This window comes from Borostomias antarcticus (assembly GCF_949987555.1).
Source record: "Borostomias antarcticus genome assembly, chromosome: 12".
Lineage (NCBI taxonomy): Eukaryota > Metazoa > Chordata > Actinopteri > Stomiiformes > Stomiidae > Borostomias > Borostomias antarcticus.
In genome coordinates, this window is record NC_140245.1 from 15,947,999 (window position 1) to 15,970,657 (window position 22,659).

General features: G+C 44.4%; 2 gene segments (V, D, J or C); both read left to right on the forward strand.

Moving 5' to 3' along the window:
- The first annotated feature begins 619 nt into the window (after window positions 1–619).
- Window positions 620–955, forward strand: LOC311315747 (Ig kappa-b4 chain C region-like). The segment is given in 1 exon: window positions 620–955.
- A 19,678-nt stretch (window positions 956–20,633) lies between these two features.
- On the forward strand, window positions 20,634–21,964 carry LOC311316577 (Ig kappa-b4 chain C region-like). The segment is given in 2 exons: window positions 20,634–20,659; window positions 21,586–21,964.
- Window positions 21,965–22,659: the final 695 nt, after the last annotated feature.

Consider the following 22,659-nt stretch of genomic DNA (forward strand, 5'->3'; position numbering starts at 1 on the left):
AGCGATTGTATCACTGTGGTACACTTTTGGTGGCGGCACCAAACTGGATGTTGGAAGTAAGTGACTAATTTTATTGGTATTTGATCAATTCAACTTTCTGAAAATCTGACACTTCAGAAATGTTTTAGGAAAGATAATTATGCTGTTTTTTGCCTTTTTATTTTTTTATTTAACCATAAAGCAGTACTGGTAGAGCCTCAGAACCTTCTGGAAATTGTATTTGACATCATTAGCATGATTCTACCATTTAAAGGGTTGTGTTCATAGTTGCTCAGAGTGCTTGTATCAACAGGTCTGACATGTTGTTATTTCATTATGTTTGCAGGAAGTTGATTGAATTCAGCAAATACAAAACTATTGCTTTATTGAAAAGTATTTGTTGGACAGTATTTCTTTGTCTTGTCTTCTACTTGGTAAAAGTAAAATGTAATTGTTATAATTACGTAGAGTTTCTATTCTTTGTATTAATGCTGTTATGTGGCAAAGTATTTCATCATCATGTTAGTAATTTAGGCTGGAGGGACTTCTTTAGAATTGGTTTGAGACTGAATTGACTAGAAACCCCCCCATCCCCAAACACCACTATACAATCTGCTGTATATTTTCAGAAACTGATATGATGTGTTTGTTTCCAGGTCAGCATGCCCCCACCCTGACGGTCCTGACCCCCTCTAGTGAGGAGCTGTCCAGTCAGAGTACAGCCACGCTGATGTGTCTGGCCAACAAGGGCTTCCCCTCAGACTGGACCATCAGCTGGAAAGTGGACGGGAGCAGCAAGAAGAGCCAGGAGGCCAGCGGGGGGCTCCTGGACAAGGACGGCCTGTACAGCTGGAGCAGCACCCTGTCTCTCACTGCCCAGGAGTGGACCAAGGCGCTGCAGGTGACTTGTGAGGCCCAGCAGAGCTCCCAGTCTCCGGTCACTCACACCCTGAGGAGAGACCAGTGTTCTGAGTAGCCCCAGGCTCACCCCCCCCTGTGGAGAGGGGCTGATTCCTCTGCTCTGACTCTGTTCTGTGCTCAGCCATTCTCTATCTTACTGATGGCTCACATGGAGACTAACAGGGAGCTTTGCTAGAGTCCACGTGTCACTCCACTCTGTAGACTGAGCTTTTATCAGTGCTAGTGTCGATGTCTTCTGCGGTTGGTCACTATTCACTCTGCATGTGTGCTTTGCTTTGATGCCTGTATGTTGTTGTTTAGAACGCAATAAAGATTTGAACCATTACATAATGTATTTGGTTGGTTTAATGACAATGTTGATTTGCTGTCACATTATTTTTATACAGTACAATGTTGCTAAATCTTGAATAGCAGATGAAATCCAAACCCAACACAATAGGTTAGCATTAGCATTGCTGATTAGATATAATGACACCACATACTGTACAGTACAGCTAAGGACAGTTTACTACATATAATAAAAGCGCCGGTAATGTATGTTGTACATTTACTCAGACATAATATTACATTTCAGGTGTTGATATTATTTTTATTTTCTAAGATTGAAAATATATCATGAGTCTTTGTAAGCCCCTATGTTCAGGTGAACATCTGGTGACAGTGCTGGTCTATTCTGGGAGTAGCAGATCCTCCCCACCCTGCCTATGCAAATCTCAGTTTCACTCCCACAGCTCCCAGTCTACCAGTTGAACAGTTTCACTGCCTAAAATACCCTGGACTGGGCCAGATGGGAGAGGGGTACTGTGACTCATCTAACTCATATCTCAGATGTATGGAACACAGAAATATAAGTGGTGACTTCCTCTCAGGTCCTCATGTTAGAGAGCTCTTACCAGGGCAATGTCATCCGATACACAAAACACTAAAGAGTTTAGATCTGGTCGACATAATGAGAGAATATGACCCCATTTACACCTGGCATTAAAATGCAATCTGATAGTGCTAAACTACATGAAAGTACAGCTGTAAATGCACCCAAAACGTTTTGAAGACAGATTGTGATCTGATCAGCCAAACCACCTCTGGAGGTGGTCTGGGACACATTGTGACCACATTGAACACAAGTGTAAACACCAATGTGTTTTCAATCCACATACAGCAATGTTAAACCAATGTGGCATTCATTTGTTTGAACTAGATAGAGCAATCGGATCTCAATCAGATCTCACTGGAGACACATATTAATGCAAAGTGTTAATGTAATCAGGTTAAATCATATCTAGATACAATCTGGATACAATACCCATTTTAATGCCAGGTGTAAATGGGGTCTGTGGTGAAGTATGTGGTGAGACCAGATATAGGTTTTAAGTGAGATGTATGACATTGACAGAAGAAGAAGTGTAGTTGATAATGACAGTGATGATAATAATGATGGATGGCAATGAGGATTGTGGTATTTTTATCTGAGTGATTGTGAGGGTTTAGTCACGTCACAGTTGACCTCCTCTACTGACGACCAGTGTTCCATGTCACTATCTCTTCCCCCTCAGCACATGCAGGAGGTCCCAGCTGTAGCAGAGCAGTCACTGAGCAGTCTGACTGAGGGAGGTTTTTGTACGGCTCTGTATCACTGTGTGAACACATGTTTACTATTAGGATAGTGGAAACTCTGACAGTAGTAAACTCCTGCATCTTCAGCCTGGACTCCACTGATGGTCAGAGTGAAGTCACTATAATCTCCACTGCCACTGAATCTAGATGGAGTCCCAGACTGAACTGTTTTAGTATAGTAAATGAGGAGTTTAGGAGCTTCTCCAGGTCTCTGTTGGTACCAGGCTAGACGGGGAATAGAGCTTCCGGCATCATAGACATTGCTGCTGGTTTTACACTGCAGAGAGACTGTCTGTCCTTGGAGAACAACTTTCACTGCAGGAGTCTGAGTCACAGTGATCTGTCCTCTGGATTCTGGGTAAAGAGAGAATGAAAGGAGGGAGGATAAATCAATTTAAAATAAATTATTTTGGGATTTGAGGAAGCATACATGAGTCAGGTGAATGCTAATACTGAAGTTGCTAGGTATTGGTTGTGACTAAATGTTAATGTTCTATGACACAGAAAGCTCGTACTGTACCTTGTATGTAGACAGCAAGAGTCCAGATGAAGATGGTGATCAAAGTCATGGTTGATCTGGGTTCTGTTGTCATGAAGGACAGTTCTCAGTCATGAAGTGTTAAACTAACAGGGCTATAAACCCTCCCAGCGCACTGAAGCACATACATGCATCATGCAAATTAGAGTTTCAGGTCTATTTCAGCTGCTGGGGATATTCCCTGGAGAACTACTCACTATGTGTATCCTTGATGTATTCTATTAATATTATCTAAGTATCCTTGATGTATTTAAAAATATGAATGTGATTTAGCTTTCATAACACAAGTTTCCATGTAGAACTATCAACTATCCCTTTTCATTACATTACAGTCATTTACAGTAGCTGCCACTTTTACCCAAAGCGGCTAACAATGACTGCTTTTAACATAGGAAAAGCTAATGTACTACTATTTGCCAGAGCTCACAAGTGCATCTCCTTTCTAAAACAAGTGACTAGGAGGATAATCTAGTGCTGAAGGCAAAGTGCAAGAATAACAATCTAAAATACAATAGGTGCTTGAGAGGGAGGATCGTTGTAACACTTCTTGAAGAGGTGAGTTTTGAGCCTGTGATGAAAGATGGGCAGTGACTCTGCTGTCCTGACGTCAGTGTGCAGTTCGTTCCACCACTGCGGGGGCAGGACAGAGAAGAGCCGTGACCGTGTCGATCACTACAGGGGCCTCAGAGTGACGGGGCAACCAGTCGCCCTGAGGGAGCAGAGCGTAGCGGTCGGGAGGGGATGTAGTGTTTGACCATGGCCTGGAGGTAGGAGGGGGCTGTTCCTTTCATTGCCCTGTAGGCTTGTACCCGAGTTTTAAACTGGATGCGCGCTGCTACAGAGAGCCAGTGTAGGGAATGGAGAAGGGAAGTTGTGTGGGAGAACTTGGGGTGGTTGAACACCAGGCGAGCAGGAGCTTTCTGGACAAGTTCCAGGGGTTTAATGGTTGACGTCGGGGCCCCGGCAAGGAGGGAGTTGCAGTAGTCCAGGCGGGAGATGACCAGGGCCTGGATGAGCACCTCCGCCGTTTCATCAGTGAGGAAAGGGAAAATCCTCCTGATGTTGTAGAGCAGGAATCTGCAGGAGCGTGTGACGGATGTGATTTGCAGTGAATGACAGTTGGTCGTCCACGGTCACACCCAGATTCCTCACAGTCCGGGTCGGCGTCACCACTGTGTCTTCAATGGTGATGGCCAGGTCCCGGTGCGGGCAGCCCTTCCCCGGGAGGAACAGCACCTCAGTCTTGTCCAGTTTGAGCTTGAAGTGGTGTGTCGCCATCCACTCTGAGATGTCAGCCAAGCACCCAGCTATGTGTGTCTCCACTTGTGTCGTGTCAGAAGGGGGAAATGACAGGACCAGTTGGGTGTCATCGGCATAGAAGTGATAGGAGAAGCCATGCGAGCGAATGACAGAGCCCAGGGATGTAGTGAAGAGGGAAAAAAGGAGAGGACCCAGGACAGACCCCTGTAGAACCCCCATAGTCAGACTACGCGGTTACGACATCGGCCCTCTCCATGTCACCTGGTAAGAGAGAGTGATGAGGTCGTGAAATGTGTTAAACTACCAAGTCAATAAACACTCCTAGAGCACTGAAGCATGTGCTGCCTATGCAAAGTGCCCTCTCTATACACACCCTTTCTTAGTCCTTCAGATAAACTGTAGTTGAAGATGTGTGTGAACTTCAGCCTTGATGCTGTGTGAATCTCAATAATCACTGACTCCGTCTCTCTCTACTGGTCAGAGTCTGTGTGTGGGCTCAATGTGATGCTATTGCTGACTGTAAATAGCTTATAACAGGGGTACAAATCCTAAGGGGCCACATTTTTTCAGGTCAGTCTTTCAAGAAAACAATTATAATATAATCATCCCCCCAACCCACCCTGCCCCCCAACCAGTTCACACACACACACACAAAAGGTGACCAAACCATTTCAAGTTTTGTCTCCTTCTCTTGTCTCTTTCCTCACCTCATGTCTCCTCTCCTCAACTCCTGTCTTATCTCCTAACCAACCATCTTTATTATTTCATGTCTGACCTGTATTCGGAACTTATGTGGATGTGGGTTTGAGAGAACATTTAATAACACTCTTCCTCTCCTATCAACCTCCTGTCTCCTCTCCTCCTGTCTCTTCTCCCCACCTCCTGTATCCTCTCCTCTTGTCTCCTCTCCTGTCTCCTATCCTTTCCTCCCCTCGTGTCTTATCTCCTCTCCTCCTGTCTCCTTTCCTCTCTTCCTGTCTCCTCTCCTCACCTCCTATCTCCTCACCTACTGTCCAATTTCATCCCGTTGATTTTTCTGGAAAGGTCGTTTCAAATGACTGTTAGCTGCGCTGTCAACTCATCTGCGCTGTCAACTCACATGACCCCAGTGTTGCCAGATCAGATTGACTATTTCCCAACCGCCCAATATCATCAAAGGCAGCCCACATGGAGGGAAAACCTCCCAATCTGGCAACCCTGCCGATGCAAACCCCTCAAAGCAGAGGACATTCCAAGTGCTGCAGGAGAGAAGATGGAGGAATTTGACTTGTTGCGTTGCGGTAATGTCTCGTAAATAATACTGTGAAAAGTACGGCTATATTTTCTGTCCGGAGACAGTTGTGTTTTGGTCCGGATCCGGACCAGATTCCAGACTTTGAGGACGGATGGTCTAGTCTATCTGTATGGCTTTGATGTGATTCCTTTCTGTGTACAGGACAGATAAAAACCACATCAACCCAAAGGAAGTCTCAGTCTCAGAGACATTCCTGCTAGTTTACAATGGTTAACTGTAGCAGGAACTGTAAACTGCACTACAGTGGTTACTCTAGCTAACTGTATAGCTAGCACTGACAGATCTAGTGTTAAGGTTTGAGGGTAGTGGAGGTAGGACCCAAATGCAGATGGCAGGCAGGCAGAGCAGGTTCTAAAATAAAGTTTAATTTCAAAATTCAAAAGAAAACCGAGGAACACTGGGAGTAACACATTAACATAGACAATGAACTGACCGAGAACAAAGGAAACATGAGGGCATATATACTCTGGGATAACAATCAAGGAACAACGTACAGGTGTAGACCATCACCCAGACAAGGACATGGAGGGATTCCAACAAGACACCAACACAAGGACAGAGGGAACTAGGACACAAGGGAAGGGAACAGGGAACAAGGCTGGGACTGGGAATGGGACTGGGCAGAAAACTAGGTGAAAATAGAAGGGGGAGCTAGAGGGGACCAGACAACTAAAGGAGGGGACTAGAACTAGGGACTGGGAACTAGAGAGGGGAGTTTAGAAACACAAGGAGGGGCTAGAAGGGAAGACTAAGCTACTGTAGAGGGACAGGAGTGGAGAGGGACAGGAGTGACGTGGGACTAGTAAAGGGTCTGGTGTCTAGAGCTGGGGCTGGGAGGACACAAACCAACATAGAAGACAAGACAACCAACACAAGATGAAACACATGGAGGCAGAACAAAACCAGGTGACAATGGGAACAAAGTGCAAAAGTCTCTGGGGGGAGTGCAGGGGCAGTCACTGGGACCAGGACGGTCCAGGGGTCACAGGAGCTCAGGGTCAGGAATCCAGGTCGGGAGCACGGGGTGAGCAGAACGAACCGGGGGTCCGGAGCAGGGGTGAGGGTCTGGACCGGGAGCAAGCAGAGCGGATCAGGGGTCTGGGACAGGGGCGAGCAGAGTGAACCAGGGGTCCGGGGCAGGGGCGAGGGTCCAGACTGGGAGCAGGGGGCGAGCCCGGGCGGACCCAGCCCGAACCATAACATCTAGTCAACGTAAAGGTCCTCCTCACAGTTGGTCTTGTCCAAGTTTTTGTTGTACAGTACAGACTCCTTATGTTTGAAAGAGGAAACTGAGCAGTGTCGCCCGGGGCCGTCTTGTCCATCTGTATATGGCTGTGATGTGATGGCTTTCTGTGTACAGGAAAGATAAAAACCACATCAACCCCAAGCAAGTCTCAGAGCTATTCCTGCTAGTTTACAATGGTTAACTGTAGACTAGCAGGAACTGTAAACTGTATAACAGTGGTTTGTAAGGGTACAAATTAGTTCTGGATAATGCGTTTAGCACATTGAACTCAAGGACAGTGTTTAATGTTTAATGTATCGCAATGTGAGACAAGGGTTTGTGGCTACAAAGAGGTCAGGGAGAGCTATGTGTTCGGACAGGCAGCCTAAGTGATCTGGTCATCTTTATATTTGGGTAGGATGGAAAGTGCCGGCCCCACTTCACGTCCTGGGGAGCTTTACAACGTGCACCTGGGACCTGGAGGGTCTGGACCTTCAGAGACCATGCATAGTGTCTCTACCCATGTCTGCTTCTCTGAGTCTTATCTACATCCTGATTTATGGACAGGAGAGGGGAGCTGAGCACTGTCTGGATCCATTCTGAGTTCCAGAGAGCATTGGGCTCTCTCTCAACTGACCGTCCTTGGTGCAGGTTACTTGTCAGATTGTCCATTTCAAGCAGGATAAGATAAGATAAGATAAGATAAGATAAGATAAGATAAGATAAGATAAGATAAGATAAGATAAGATAAGATAAGATAAGATAAGATAAGATAAGATAAGATAAGATTAGATAAGATAGGACTTTATTGTGTAGAGGATGAACAGGAAAGGGGACAGGACTGTTCCTTGGGGGGGACCGTGTTGCTGATCACCACGTGGGACTGGCAGTCCTGCAGACGGACACACTGTGGCCTGCCAGTGACCTGCAGTACGCTCCAGGGGTGTCTGCAGGACCTGGATCTGGGGAACAGACGCCCACCTAGAGGGGGAGAGAGGGAAACAGAGGGGGTGGTTACTATACAGTAGGTCACTGTGTGATGAGTGCCTAAAGTACCCTGGACTGGGCCAGATGGGAGAGGGGTACTGTGACTCATCTAACTCATATCTCAGATGTATGGAACACAGAAATATAAGTGGTGACTTCCTCTCAGGTCCTCATGTTAGAGAGCTCTGACCAGGGCAATGTCATCTGATACACAAAACACTAAAGAGTTTAGATCTGGTCGACATAATGAGAGAATATAATGAAGTATGTGGTGAGACTATAGTGTTTAAATGACAGAAGAAGAAAGGTAGCTGATGGTGATAATGAGTGATTGTGAGGGTTTAGTCACGTCACAGTTGACCTCCTCTACTGACCAGTGTTCCATGTCACTGTCTCTTCCCCCTCAGCACCTGCAGGAGGTCCCAGCTGTAGCAGAGCAGTCACTGAGCAGTCTGACTGAGGGAGGTTTTTGTACGGCTCTGTATCACTGTGTGAACACCCAGACACTGTTAGGGTAGTGTAAACTCTGACAGTAGTAAACTCCTGCATCTTCAGCCTGGACTCCACTGATGGTCAGAGTGAAGTCACTATAATCTCCACTGCCACTGAATCTAGATGGAGTCCCAGACTGAACTGTTTTAGTATAGTAAATGAGGAGTTTAGGAGCTTCTCCAGGTCTCTGTTGGTACCAGGCTAGACGGGGATAAAAGGTTCCTGCATCATAGACATTGCTGCTGGTTTTACACTGCAGAGAGACTGTCTGTCCTGGGAGAACAACTTTCACTGCAGGAGTCTGAGTTACAGTGATCTGTCCTCTGGATTCTAGGAGTAAAATAAAATAATGGGAACAATTAAGCATTTGTGTGTGTTTGTGTGTGTGTGTGTTGGGGGGGGGGTAGAAAAACATGAATTAATTGAGATTATGACAGTTCATGAGAGTATTTATTACTAAATGTGAATGCACTATGTCATAGAAAGCTCCTACTGTACCTTGTATGTAGACAGCAAGAGTCCAGATGAAGATGGTGATCAAAGTCATGGTTGATGTGGGTTCTGTTGAAATGAAGGACAGCTCTCAGTCATGAAGTGTTAAACTCACAGGGCTATAAACCCTCCCAGAGCACTGAAGCATGTGCTGTCTATGCAAAGTGCCCTCTCTTTACAAGCAGACTTCCTTGTTTCCACAGAGAAACTGTAGTTGAAGAAATGTGTGCACTCAGGCTTGATTCTCTGTGAATCTCAATAATCAGTGTCTGTCTCCCTCTAGTGGTCAGAGTCAGTACCTCAGTCTGTGTGGGGGCTCAATGTGATGCTGCTGACTCTTCAGACTACATTTCTCTTCAAATAGACTCTAAATACAAGTGATGCACTGAGAGAGATATTCAATACCAGTGACCTGTTGTTCAGTAATAACAGCAGTGATGATATTCAGTCAGTACACTGACTATTCATGATAAATGCAATTACTGTAAGTCGTTTTATAAAAGCGTCTGCTAGATGATTGTAATGTAATGTAATATTCAGCTACAGTCACTGGTCTGTTCGTGTGCAGCTGTTCCCTGTTCACAAACCTGCACCTCCAGCCACCAGTCTGTGAAGCTCCTGAAGTTTGCAGACGACACCCCCCTCATCGGTCTCATCTCCGAGGGCGACGAGTCCGCCTACAGGTGGGAGAAGGACCAGCTGCTGTCCTGGTGCGGCCAAAACAACCTGGAGCTCAACGCTCTCATGACAGTGGAGATGATTGTAGACTTTAGAAAGAATCCAGCCCCCCTCCCCCCATCACACTGAATGACACCCCAGTGACCAGTGTTGATTCCTTCCTCTTCCTGGACACCACCATCTCCCGGGACCTCTAGTGGGAGCTGTTCATCAATGATGGTTCTCTTCTACACCTCCATCATGGAGTCCATCCTCACCTCCTCCATCACCGTCTGGTTCTCAGCTGCTACAGACAAGGACGAGGGCAGACTGCAGCGCATCATCCGCTCCCCTGAGAGCACACGCCACAAAAACAGCTTCTATCCCACGGCCATCAGACTCAATAACAAGGCTTGTGTCCCCCCACGACGCGCCCTGTTTTAAGGTTACTTATGAAAAAACGAGCACTTTTGAGAAAGTCTGATAATTGCTCTACCACCGTTTAGGTCATACAATGGATGTGGATGGGCACCTTGAAAAATCATTCAAAAACATGTTAAACTCTCGATTTCAAAGACAAGAAGCTCACCGAGGGGGTAATTGGTGTCCGTTGGTGTTCTGACATCAAATTCGCCGCAAAGTATGAATCCTGTAGGGTTTTATTGATCATTTTATGAAATCCTTTGACTTGTATTGACACAACCATTGTAGATGTGTAGATCAATCCACAGAGGGGATTCAGGAAGCAGAACTACTTATGGTAGCAATTGTTATTGTTTATGTTGCTAGTACTACCTGCTGTAGTTTGCGGAGGTTTACACACGTATGTGCTGCGCCTAAATAGTTCTATGCTAAATATTTTAAAAAGTCTTTCCAGATGAACTAGAATCTTACTTTATGGCGAATTATATGTCAGAACGCCAACTATCACCTCGGTGGTACCTCCGGCATCTTTAAAGGCCTCCACCTCCACCCAAAAGGCATCGATGCGGTGATCATGACAGAAACCTGCTGATCCCACATCCCCCCGTTTTCCCAACTTTGGCATCTTTACGTTTCTGCGGGGGTAGCTAGCTAGATTTGACTCCGCCCTCGACCTCGGGCCTTCTCCTTGACCGTGTGAATCAAATGCATTGAACAGGGAGAGCTCCCTCGCCCCTATTGGACAGGTGCACATCTCCCACCCTATTACTAACATCCTTGGATAAAAGTGAAACTGTCCCGCCAGTTTTAAAAAATACATAAAAAATAATATATATATATATATATATATGTAGTTTATTTTATTTACGCCCGCCCAATGCTATTTTTTCTGGCCAAACGTGATCAAAAGAAGCCCAATTGGGCGTGAACCCGCCCAATCTGGCAACACTGCACAAGAGAGCAGCAACAGGCTTAGATAGACTGTGTTCCTTGTTCAGTTTCAGCAATTCAATGAGTATTTGAGTTAGTATTTCTGTAAGTTATATATTGTATTTCTTGGACCACACACTCACTGTCTGTTTATGTAAGTGAAGAGAATTTAAAGGTCAAATAATGCTTATTAAGGGTTTAAAAAGTAGTAATATTGTCACAATACTGAGGAAAGCTTGCGTGCAACGAGCACAAGGATGCTCTCCTCTCACTTAAGAAACTGGGCTCAGCATCATGATCATGATCACAAGTTTATACAGTTAACATGTTTAAGCAGTGGTAGTGTCTACTTTTCATGTCAGTGAGTCGAACAAAATGAATAATGCATGGGTTGTGTCTTTTGTCTTTTCCCATATGTGACCTTCATTCCTGTCTGGGCTGATCATCGACCACTATGTTCCTGTGATCTGGAATAAAACAAGTGCAGAGGTACTGTTGTTTTCTCTTTCAATGTCTAGTTAATGTTATGGAAGCTGCTGCTAGTTGTTGTGAGCTCATGAGCTAACTGGCTATCCCGCTCTTATTGTGCTGGATTAGCATTGGAACTGATGTGTCCAGCCGACAAGACCTATCTCAATTTATCAGACATTATTTCATCTCATTTCAATTCACAGCTATTTCAGTGGCATGACTAGCTTCCGTCCTACCAGTCCTGAACAGAAACAAGCCAGCCACGCACATAAGCCAGGCCGGACCTGGCCTGGTTTACACTAGCATATTGTACTCACTTTTTGCACTGTCCTGTCTTTAACCTGTCCTGTCTCGCAACCTGTCCAATGTTGTCTCCATGTCATGCACCCCGACCCAAACAAATTCCTACTGTGTTGAAAAACGACATGAAAATAAATCGAATTCTGATTCTGTTTCTGATAAATATAGTCAGCAGCATCACATTGAGCTCACACAGTCTGGTACTGACACTGACCACTAGAGGGAGACAGAGACTGAGGTCAACTGTGACATGACTAAACCCTCACAATCACTCGTCAATATGATCAGCTACCTTTCTGACTATCAATGTCATAGTACATGTCATTGAAAACTTTTATCTGGTCTTAACTCATATTTTTTATTATACCATATTTTTCTCATCATATGTCAACCAGATCTAAACCTTTTAGTATTTTGTGTATAGGATGAGATTGCCAGAGCTCTGGTTGTCAGAGCTCTCTAACATGAAGACTTGAGAGGAAGTGATGGCCTAGATTTATCTGTTACATACAGCTCAGATATGAGTTACAGCAGATGACTTACAGTACAGTACCCCTCTGCCATCTGGCCCAGTCCAGTCTGCTACTCCCAGAATACACCAGTACCATCAGCAGGTGTTCACCTTAACATAAGGGCTTACAGAGGCTTATTCGATGTTTTATTAATCTTGCAAAATAATTTTTAAAAATCACTGAAATGTTTGTTTTTAAAGTAAAATCAAGCTGTGTGATTTTCACTAAGTCTGTTGTGTTTGAACATCACCAGTCATTGTATAATGAGAGGGAAGCTGTCCCATGAAGCTGTATGTGGTGTCATTACAGCTAAGTAGCTAAAGCAGCTTTGGATGTCATCTGCTATTCAATATCTAGCAACAATAATGTGTGTGTAAAAATATGGGACTGCAAGTCACACTGTATAACCCCCCCCCCACACACACACACACACACACACACACACAGACACACAGGTCATTGAAAATGAACCAGCATAACCATCAGACCGATGATAGAATTCAGTAATTACTAATATTGACACGTATTACTATGGTCTCATCAGAGAGTGTATGATGTTGACAGACCTAAAACACCCTGTGACCCAGGGGCATCACTAATGATGTCTAACAACAGAGAGACATGTATTGATCAAATCACAACAGCAATTTATACTGTAAATGTCTGCTCATCTTTGTGTTCCACTAATGTGCTTCTCTGTCCCATGCAAGGTTCAACTTTGGGAATTTACTGAATTCTATTAGTAATTTCAGGAAACTGAGAGATTTCATTCTGTAAAAAATGTAAAAGAAAGTTATGAAGAGAACACATTATATTCTGTATATGACTGTGTTGTTCTCCCACAGTTTCAAGTGGATTCATATTGTGGTTAGTAGTAGTAGTAGTTAGTAGTATACAGATGTAGGACATGTGATCTGTTCATGTTGATTTTCTATTGGCTGCTCCTTAATTGAAAGATCTATTTGGATACTTGTACATCTTACCTGGTAACCTTGAGTGGGTACAGACAGTTCAGGTACGATGTGGTGAGCAGTGTGTTGTCTGTAAAAACAGAACCATCATATTCTTCTAATTGTTCTAACAATAGAAAAACGTATTTCTACGGTTGAACATAATGGGTAAGAAGAAATGTCACCCCAGGAAAATACTCCTATTAAAATCCAAATTAAATGTATCTGTCTGGGAAATCAAGTACAGTATACAGTACTGTCAAGCTACCTACTGTATAGACAATGATATATGATATATATCATCATATAATAGAATATCTTTACCCACTAATGGTTGTAATACCCCTCTCTATGGGTGTTATACCACTCACTATGGGTGTAATACCACTCTCTATGGGTGTTATACCACTCTCTATGGGTGTTATACCACTCTCTATGGGTGTAATACCACTCTCTATGGGTGTAATACTACTCTCTATGGGTGTAATACCACTCTCTATGGGTGTTATATCACTCTCTATGGGTGTAATACCACTCTTTATGGGTGTAATACCACTCTCTATGGGTGTAATACCACTCTTCATGGGTGTAATACCACTCTCTATGCTTGTAATACCACTCTCTATGGGTGTAATACCACTCTCTCTGGGTGTTATACCACTCTCTATGGGTGTTATACCACTCTCTATGGGTGTAATACAACTCTCTATGGGTGTAATACCACTCTCTATGGGTGTAATACCACTCTCTATGGGTGTAATACCACTCTCTATGGGTGTAATACCACTCTCTATGGGTGTTATACCACTCTCTATGGGTGTAATACCACTCTCTATGGGTGTAATACCACTCTCTATGGGTGTAATACCACTCTCTATGGGTGTAATACCACTCTCTATGGGTGTAATACCACTCTCTATGGGTGTAATACCACTCTTTATGGGTGTAATACCACTCTGTATGGGTGTAATACCACTCGTTATGGGTATAATACCACTCTCTATGGTTGTAATGCCACTCTCTATGGGTGTAATACCACTCTCTATGGGTGTTATATCACTCTCTATGGGTGTAATACCACTCTTTATAGGTGTAATACCACTCTCTATTTGTGTAATACCACTCTCTATGGGTGTTATACCACTCTCTATGGGTGTAATACCATTCTCTATGGGTGTAATACCACTATCTATGGGTGTATACCACTCTATGAGTGTACTACCACTCTCTATGGGTGTTATACCACTCTCTTTGGGTGTAATAACACTCTCTATGGGTGTAATACCACTCTCTATGGGTGTAATACCACTGTAATGGCCAAAATAACTCCCTATTGTTTTTCCATTTCCATGGAAGCAGGTGTACTTGTCTGACTCGCAGCCATCATATCAGCCATCATAATCCCAAAAGAAATCCAAGTCCAAGCTGTTTCTTACAATTCATTTGGGATTTATTTACAAAAATAAATTAAACAAACAAATGAGATTTTCTGAATGGGCTCAGGGCTGTGGCTGAGGTCAATGACGGTATCGCCACACCCGCCTTTCCCCCTCATGCTCAGTGTACCCCAATTTATCAATGGCAGGCATCTTCATCACCTGTAGGGGGCGACACTGGACAAAACATTAAACACAAGACAAACAAATTCAGCTCCTACAACCACTCTCTATGGGTGTAATACCACTCTATATGGGTGTTATATCACTCTCTATGGGTGTAATACCACTCTCTATGGGTGTAATACCACTCTCTATGGGTGTTATACCACTCTCTATGGGTGTAATATCACTCTCTATGGGTGTGATACCACTCTCTATGGGTGTTATACCACTCTCTATGGGTGTAATACCACTCTCTATGGGTGTAATACCACTCTCTATGGGTGTAATACCACTCTCTATGGGTGTAATACCACTCTATGGGTGTAATACCACTCTATATGGGTGTAATACCACTCTCTATGGCTGTAATACCTCTCTCTATGGGTGTAATACCACTCTCTATGGGTGTAATACCACTCTCTATGGGTGTAATACCACTCTCTATGGGTGTAATACCAATCTCTATGGGTGTTATACCACTCTCTATGGGTGTAATACCACTCTCTATGGGTTTTATATCACTATCTATGGGAGGCGTAGTACCTTGTAACGTCACCTCAAAGCAACGTCTTGGGTCATTCTGTGCGGAGTTTGCATGTTCTCCACATGTTCGCAAGGGTTTCCTCCCAAAGCACCCAGTACAAGAAGAACAGATGCTCTTCAGTCGGGTCCCTGATGAGAGGGGACTTTGCATAGACAGCACATGCTTCAGTGCTCTGGGAGGGTTTATAGCCCTGTCAGTTTAACACCTCATGACTGAGAGCTGTCCTTCATCACAACAGAACAACCCTCATCAACCATGACTTTGATCACCATCTTCATCTGGACTCTTGCTGTCTACATACAAGGTGCAGTAGGAGCTTTCTATGACATAGTGCATTCAAATGTAGTAACAAATACTCTCATGCACTATCATAATCTCAATTAATTCATTTTTTTCTAACCCCCCCCCCACACACACAACCGTTTTTAATTGTTCCCATTCTTTTATTTGACTCCTAGAAACCAGAGGAGACATCACTGTGACTCAGACCCCTGCAGTGAAAGTTGTTCTCCCAGGACAGACAGTCTCTCTGCAGTGTAAAACCAGCAGTAATGTGTTTGGTGCAGGAGGCTCTCCCTATCTAGCCTGGTACCAACAGAGACCTGGAGAAGCTCCTAAACTCCTCATTTACTATGCTAAAACAGTTCAGTCTGGGACTCCATCTAGATTCAGTGGCAGTGGAGATTATAGTGACTTCACTCTGACCATCAGTGGAGTCCAGGCTGAAGATGCAGGAGTTTACTACTGTCAGAGTTTCCACTTTCCTAATAGTAAATATGTGTTCACACAGTGATACAGAGCCGTACAAAAACCTCCCTCAGTCAGACTGCTCAGCTACAGCTGGGACCTCCTGCAGGTGCTGAGGGGGAAGAGACAGTGACATGGAACACTGGTCAGTAGAGGAGGTCAACTGTGACGTGACTAAACCCATCTAAACCCATCTAAACCCAAAACTAGACCAATCACTCAGATAAAAAGTAACACAATCATTCATATATTCTTGATAATGATGTTTTCACCATTCATCACCATGACAAGATCAGCATCATCATCATCATCATCATCATCAGGGATTCTCATGTAAGTCTTTGAAAACTGTTCAAGTGCATCAATATAGGTAAACAATTCTATTGGTGTGATGCATGGAAACCCAAAATGAATGTAGAATAAACAGTTATCATACAATGAGAAATCTTTATTGTCCCGTAAACAACAACACAGCAGCATCAAAGTAAAATACACATGCAGAGTAAATAGTTCCCAACAGCTGAACACATCAACACACTGGGAAACAGCGCTACAGAGAGAACGATACATTGAGTGAAGGTTCCTACTGCATGTTCTCTAGTCCGGAATCGTAAAAAGGAACAGGTGTTTGAGAGTAATATGAAATTAATTTACTTCTTCATCTGGATCCCCATTGTTGGTCTTTTGGTGTCCATGTAAATCACATGTTCATCTGTCAAGTTATTCTTTTCATATGTACTGTTCATAGTTTTAGAGTAATATAATGGTTTGTTGATGTATGAAATGTAAACCTAGTTGTGAATGTATTCTCAAATATCTTCACATTGTGCATTCATAGTACTGACCTCACTCCAGGTCACTTACATGGAAAACAGTATGAAAATAGCACAACTTTAGTCCTATTATGAATGATTCTATTATGCTAGTTAAAGTCCTGACCTTCAGGATCACCCTAGTGTTTCTGTGGAGTGGCAGGAGAGAAGCATGTGAGCTGTTCTCCAGAGAGCAGATGTCATACAGAGAGGATAGTTCTGTTCTGGAGGGTTTGGGAGGGCTGTGCATCACTGTGTGAACGGAGACCCTTCAGTCCTAGTCTCCTGAGTCCTCTCTTTGGACGTTACCAGTTCTTAACGTGAATTAATATAATCTCCAGAGCCCTGATATCTGCCTCATATTGTTGTAATGAAAGACTCAAAGTTGATGGTGAATTTAGGAGCTTGTCCGGGCTTCTGATGGTACCGGGCCAGGTCATCATCGATGCCGCTGCTGGCTTCACATCTGAGGGTGTTAGCCTGTCCAGACTGGGCCTGGACCCTGTTATAGAATTTACATCCAAACACCTTAAACCTTTGTTCTCTCTCTCCTTTTGTAATTCACCACCTCCCTCAACCGTTCACATAGACAGGGTGGCCTCCAGGAGGTCCACACACCTAGAATCTGTCAACACCAGAATAACCATCCTTTGTCCCTTTTGTCCCCAAGAAATTGCCGCCTTTTCTCATGTCACATGTCTGTACTCTTGGCCACGCCTGCCATTTTCATATGACGTACAATGGATTAGCCAATCACATCCTGGAAGCGCGTACCTGTGTTTTGCTTGAATAAAAGTCAGCCCAAGGCCAGGAGGCTTCACTTCTCTGGATAAACCACTTTTGTTGCGTTGTCCAGAAAGTCCTTGCGCTCGTATGTTTTCTCAATAAACCAGACTTCACCTTTTGAGCGAATCTTGGTAAATCCTTTTTGACTATATCAGTTAAAATCCATTACAACCCCCTCAGACCAAGACCACCACCTGGGCCTTGACCCCCTCAGACCGGGACCACCACCTGGGCCTGGACCCCCTCAGAAGAGGACCACCACCTGGGCCTGGACCCCCTCAGACCAGGACCACCTTGATGGCTTCACTCAGCCCCTGGTGGAAAGCGCTCCTCAGCCCCGCGTCGCTCCACCCACTTCCGGCGGCTAGAGTTACGGAACTCAGTGGAGTACCACGGCTGTACGGTTCCCCTGGTGGAGGGACATCAGCTGTGCCCCGACATCCCGCCTGGCGGTCGGGTGGTCCAAGACCCTCTTGAACTCGGTGAGGAAGGCAGCATAGTCACTGTACAGGTCGGGGCGGGCACTGAGGATGGCCTGGGCCCAATTCAGGTCCAACTGAGGTTGGCGATGAAGGCGACCCGGGCCGCAGGTGAGAAAAAATGTCTGGGCTGATGGGAGAACATTAACTCACACTGCATGAGGAAACCCCGGAACAGGGCCAAGGTCCCGTGGAAGGGGCGGGGACCGGCCAAGCAGGGCTCCCGGGGTGGACCAGCAGGTGGGGCAGCAGGAAGGGCAGCAGCCAGGGGCTGAGCCGGAGCAGCGGGGAGAGTGCAAGAGGCTGCGAGCGCCGACAGGGCCTCGATCACGGTGGTGAGGTCCTGAATCTGTGAAGAGCGCCCCTCCTGGAGAGACTCCTGGGCCTGGAGCCGGTCGATCAGGGACTGGACTGCTCTAGAGGCCTCCCGGAGGAGGCGGCCGTGTTCAGAGAGAATCCTCCCCTGGGCCTGGAGAACCGGCAGCGAGAGTTCAGGGGGCGGAGCTTGTGACTGGTCCCCCGTGTCGGCTGAGCCCCGGTCCATGGCCAGATCTTCTGTTATTAGAGCCGGCAGCGAGAGTTGAACTTGGACTTGATTTGATGACACTGCAGCCACGAGCGGTTAAAACCTTGCTCTGCCATGGCAGCTGAAATGTCCTCATAAACGGCTTTGTTTCGGTACAAACCAGTAAATGGCTTGCCTTTATAGCAGACTGATGAAGTATGAGGTATGCATGTAAATATACATACTACTACCATATAGTTTATACACAATGTTCATTTCACACCATATTATATCTGAGTGATGTGTACATGACAAATAAAACTGACTTGAATTACTAATGACTATAATATTCATAACAGGGACACGAGGCAAATGGGCTTTTAGCTGTATGTACATGTATACGATGTGTGATGTACGAGGACTGATAGAGTTAGAATGGGATACGTCACAGTTGACCTCCTCTACTGACAAGTGTTCCATGTCACTATCTCTTCCCCCTCAGCACCTGCAGGAGGTCCGAGCTGTAGCAGAGCAGTCACTGAGCAGTCTGACTGAGGGAGGTTTTTGTACGGCTCTGTATCACTGTGTGAACACATCTTTACTATTAAGATAGTGATAACTCTGACAGTAGTAAACTCCTGCATCTTCAGCCTGGACTCCACTGATGGTCAGAGTGAAGTCACTATAATCTCCACTGCCACTGAATCTAGATGGAGTCCTAGATTGAACTGTTTTAGTATAGTAAATGAGGAGTTTAGGAGCTTCTCCAGGTCTCTGTTGGTACCAGGCTAGACGGGGAATAGAGCTTCCTGCATCATAGACATTGCTGCTGGTTTTACACTGCAGAGAGACTGTCTGTCCTGGGAGAACAACTTTCACTGCAGGAGTCTGAGTCACAGTGATCTGTCCTCTGGATTCTGGGTAAAAGAGAGATAGAAGGAGGGAGGATAAATCAATTTAAAATAAATTATTTTGGGATTTGAGGAAGCATACATGAGTCATGTGAATGGTAATACTGAAGTTGCTAGGTATTGGTTGTGACTAAATGTTAATGTTCTATGACACAGAAAGCTCCTACTGTACCTTGTACAGTATGTAGACAACAAGAGTCCAGATGAAGATGGTGATCAAAGTCATGGTTGATGTGGGTTCTGTTGTCATGAAGGACAGCTCTCAGTCATAGAGTGTTAAACTCACAGGGCTATAAACCCTCCCAGAGCACTAAAGCACATATAGTAGGCTACATGCATCATGCAAATGATAGTTTCAGATCTATTTCAGTTGTTGGCCATATTACCTGGAGAACTCCTTGTTATTAGGTATTCTTGATATAGCACATATTAATCGGTTTATTAGCTTTTAACGTCCAAATATCCAAGTTTTTAAATTCTGGTCATACTGTAGGATGAAAAGCCCAGCTGAATGTCCAGTTAGTTATCAGAGGCAGATACAGTGTTAAAATAACAGATACGTTATCTTTCTAAACACATCAACATTGCTGACATTGCAGTCTTTATTACCCTGATGAAAACACCATACTATTCTTCCTCATGTGGCCAGGTGTGTTAGAAACAGTCTGTTCACTCATGCTTGCACTCTAAGTTCCTCAAATCAGTCAGTGAACACTTGTGTGAACTAAAGCTGCTGGAACTCTCTGCTAGAGGTGTCTGACCTCTGTGACCTCAGCTCCACCAGTCTGGGATCAGCATCTTTAATAAAGGAATATACCACATGGATCACTATCACAGCTGCTGCTGCTCTCTATCCTATGGACAATATGGAGGAATACAAACACTGGATCTAATGCTGGACACTGGCTGCTCTGTTCTTATGGACTCTGATGAGGAAAACACTTGAGATAGTTCACCACAGTATGGCCCTAAAATACACTAAAGACTGAACTCTGTAGGAAGCAACACCTCACCTGCTGTTGAAGTTGTGCTCAATACTATAGTGCTCAGTAGTGTAGTGTTCAGTAGTAGTGTTCAGTAGTATAGTGTGTCTTGGTGGAAGCAGACAGCAGCTGTGTGGTCTGGTAGAGCTGCAGCATCACAACACAGAGAGGTTTTTGTACGGTGACTTAACCAGAGTCAATCACTGTGGTGGACTTTTGGTGGAGGCACCCGACTGGATGTTGGAAGTAAGTATCTAATAAAGATCACTATTCAGTCTTCTCTGTAGTTAATTCATCTATGGTCACATCACTGAGTGTCTCTATGAGTTTCCATTTTAACAATTATGATGTTTTTATGTTGATACATATCATGCTGTTTTTTTAAGAATTTAATTGAAAATATTTAATTTGAAACCACAGAGAGAATAATATACTGCACCTTTTTAATATTAGCCGTGAGTTTGAAACGTTTCAATTCCACCAAAGTGCAGAAAAGCTCTGGTGTAGTCAGTTGTAACAGGAGGAAGGTTTTTGTACAGGCAGTAATAGCGATTGTATCACTGTGGTACACTTTTGGTGGCGGCACCAAACTGGATGTTGGAAGTAAGTGACTAATTTTATTGGTATTTGATCAATTCAACTTTCTGAAAATCTGACACTTCAGAAATGTTTTAGGAAAGATAATTATGCTGTTTTTTGAATTTTTTATTTAACCATAAAGCAGAACTGGTAGAGCCTCAGAACCTTCTGGAAATTGTATTTGACATCATTAGCATGATTCTACCATTTAAAAGGGTTGTGTTCATAGTTGCTCAGAGTGCTTGTATCAACAGGTCTGACATGTTATTTCATTATGTTTGCAGGAAGTTGATTGAATTCAGCAAATACAAAACTATTGCTTTATTGAAAAGTATCTGTTGGACAGTATTTCTTTGTCTTGTCTTCTACTTGGTAAAAGTAAAATGTAATTGTTATAATTACGAAGAGTTTCTATTCTTTGTATTAATGCTGTTATCTGGCAAATTATTTCATCATCATGTTAGTAATTTAGGCTGGAGGGACTTCTTTAGAATTGGTTTGAGACTGAATTGACTACAACCCCCCCATCCCCAAACACCACTATACAATCTGCTGTATATTTTCAGAAACTGATGTGTTGTGTTTGTTTCCAGGTCAGCGTGCCCCCACCCTGACGGTCCTGCCCCCCTCTAGTGAGGAGCTGTCCAGTCAGAGTACAGCCACGCTGATGTGTCTGGCCAACAAGGGCTTCCCCTCAGACTGGACCATCAGCTGGAAAGTGGACGGGAGCAGCAAGAAGAGCCAGGAGGCCAGCGGGGGACTCCTGAACAAGGACGGCCTGTACAGCTGGAGCAGCACCCTGACTCTCACTGCCCAGGAGTGGACCAAGGCGCTGCAGGTGACCTGTGAGGCCCAGCAGAGCTCCCAGTCTCCGGTCACTCACACCCTGAGGAGAGACCAGTGTTCTGAGTAGCCCCAGGCTCACCCCCCCCTGTGGAGAGGGGCTGATTCCTCTGCTCTGACTCTGTTCTGTTCTCAGCCATTCTCTATCTTACTGATGGCTCACATGGAGACTAACAGGGAGCTTTGCTAGAGTCCACGTGTCACTCTACTCTGTAGACTGAGCTTTTATCAGTGCTAGTGTCGATGTCTTCTGCTGTTGGTCACTATTCACTCTGCATGTGTGCTATGCTTTGATGCCTGTATGTTGTTGTTTAGAACACAATAAAGATTTGAACCATAAGATAATGTATTTGGTTTGTTTAATGAAAATGTTGATTTGCTGTCATATTATTTTTATACAGTACAATGTTGCTAAATCTTGAATAACAGATGAAATCCAAACCCAACACAATACAGGTTAGCATTAGCATTGCTGATTAGCTGTAATGACACCACATGCTGTACAGTACAGCTAAGGACAGCTTACTACATATAATAAAAGCGCTGGTAATGTATGTTGTACATTTACACAGACAATCTTACATTTCAGTGTTGAAATTATTTTTATTTTCTAAGATTAAAAATAAGAATAATAAGAATAAGAATCGGAGCAGCTGGTGCGGTTCTGCAGTCGCTTTACCGCACTGTTGTGACGAAAAGAGAGCTGAGCCAAAAGGCAAAGCTCTCGATCTACCGGTCTATCTTCGTCCCCACGCTCACCTATGGTCATGAAGGATGGGTCATGACCGAAAGAACGAGATCACGGATACAAGCGGCTGAAATGA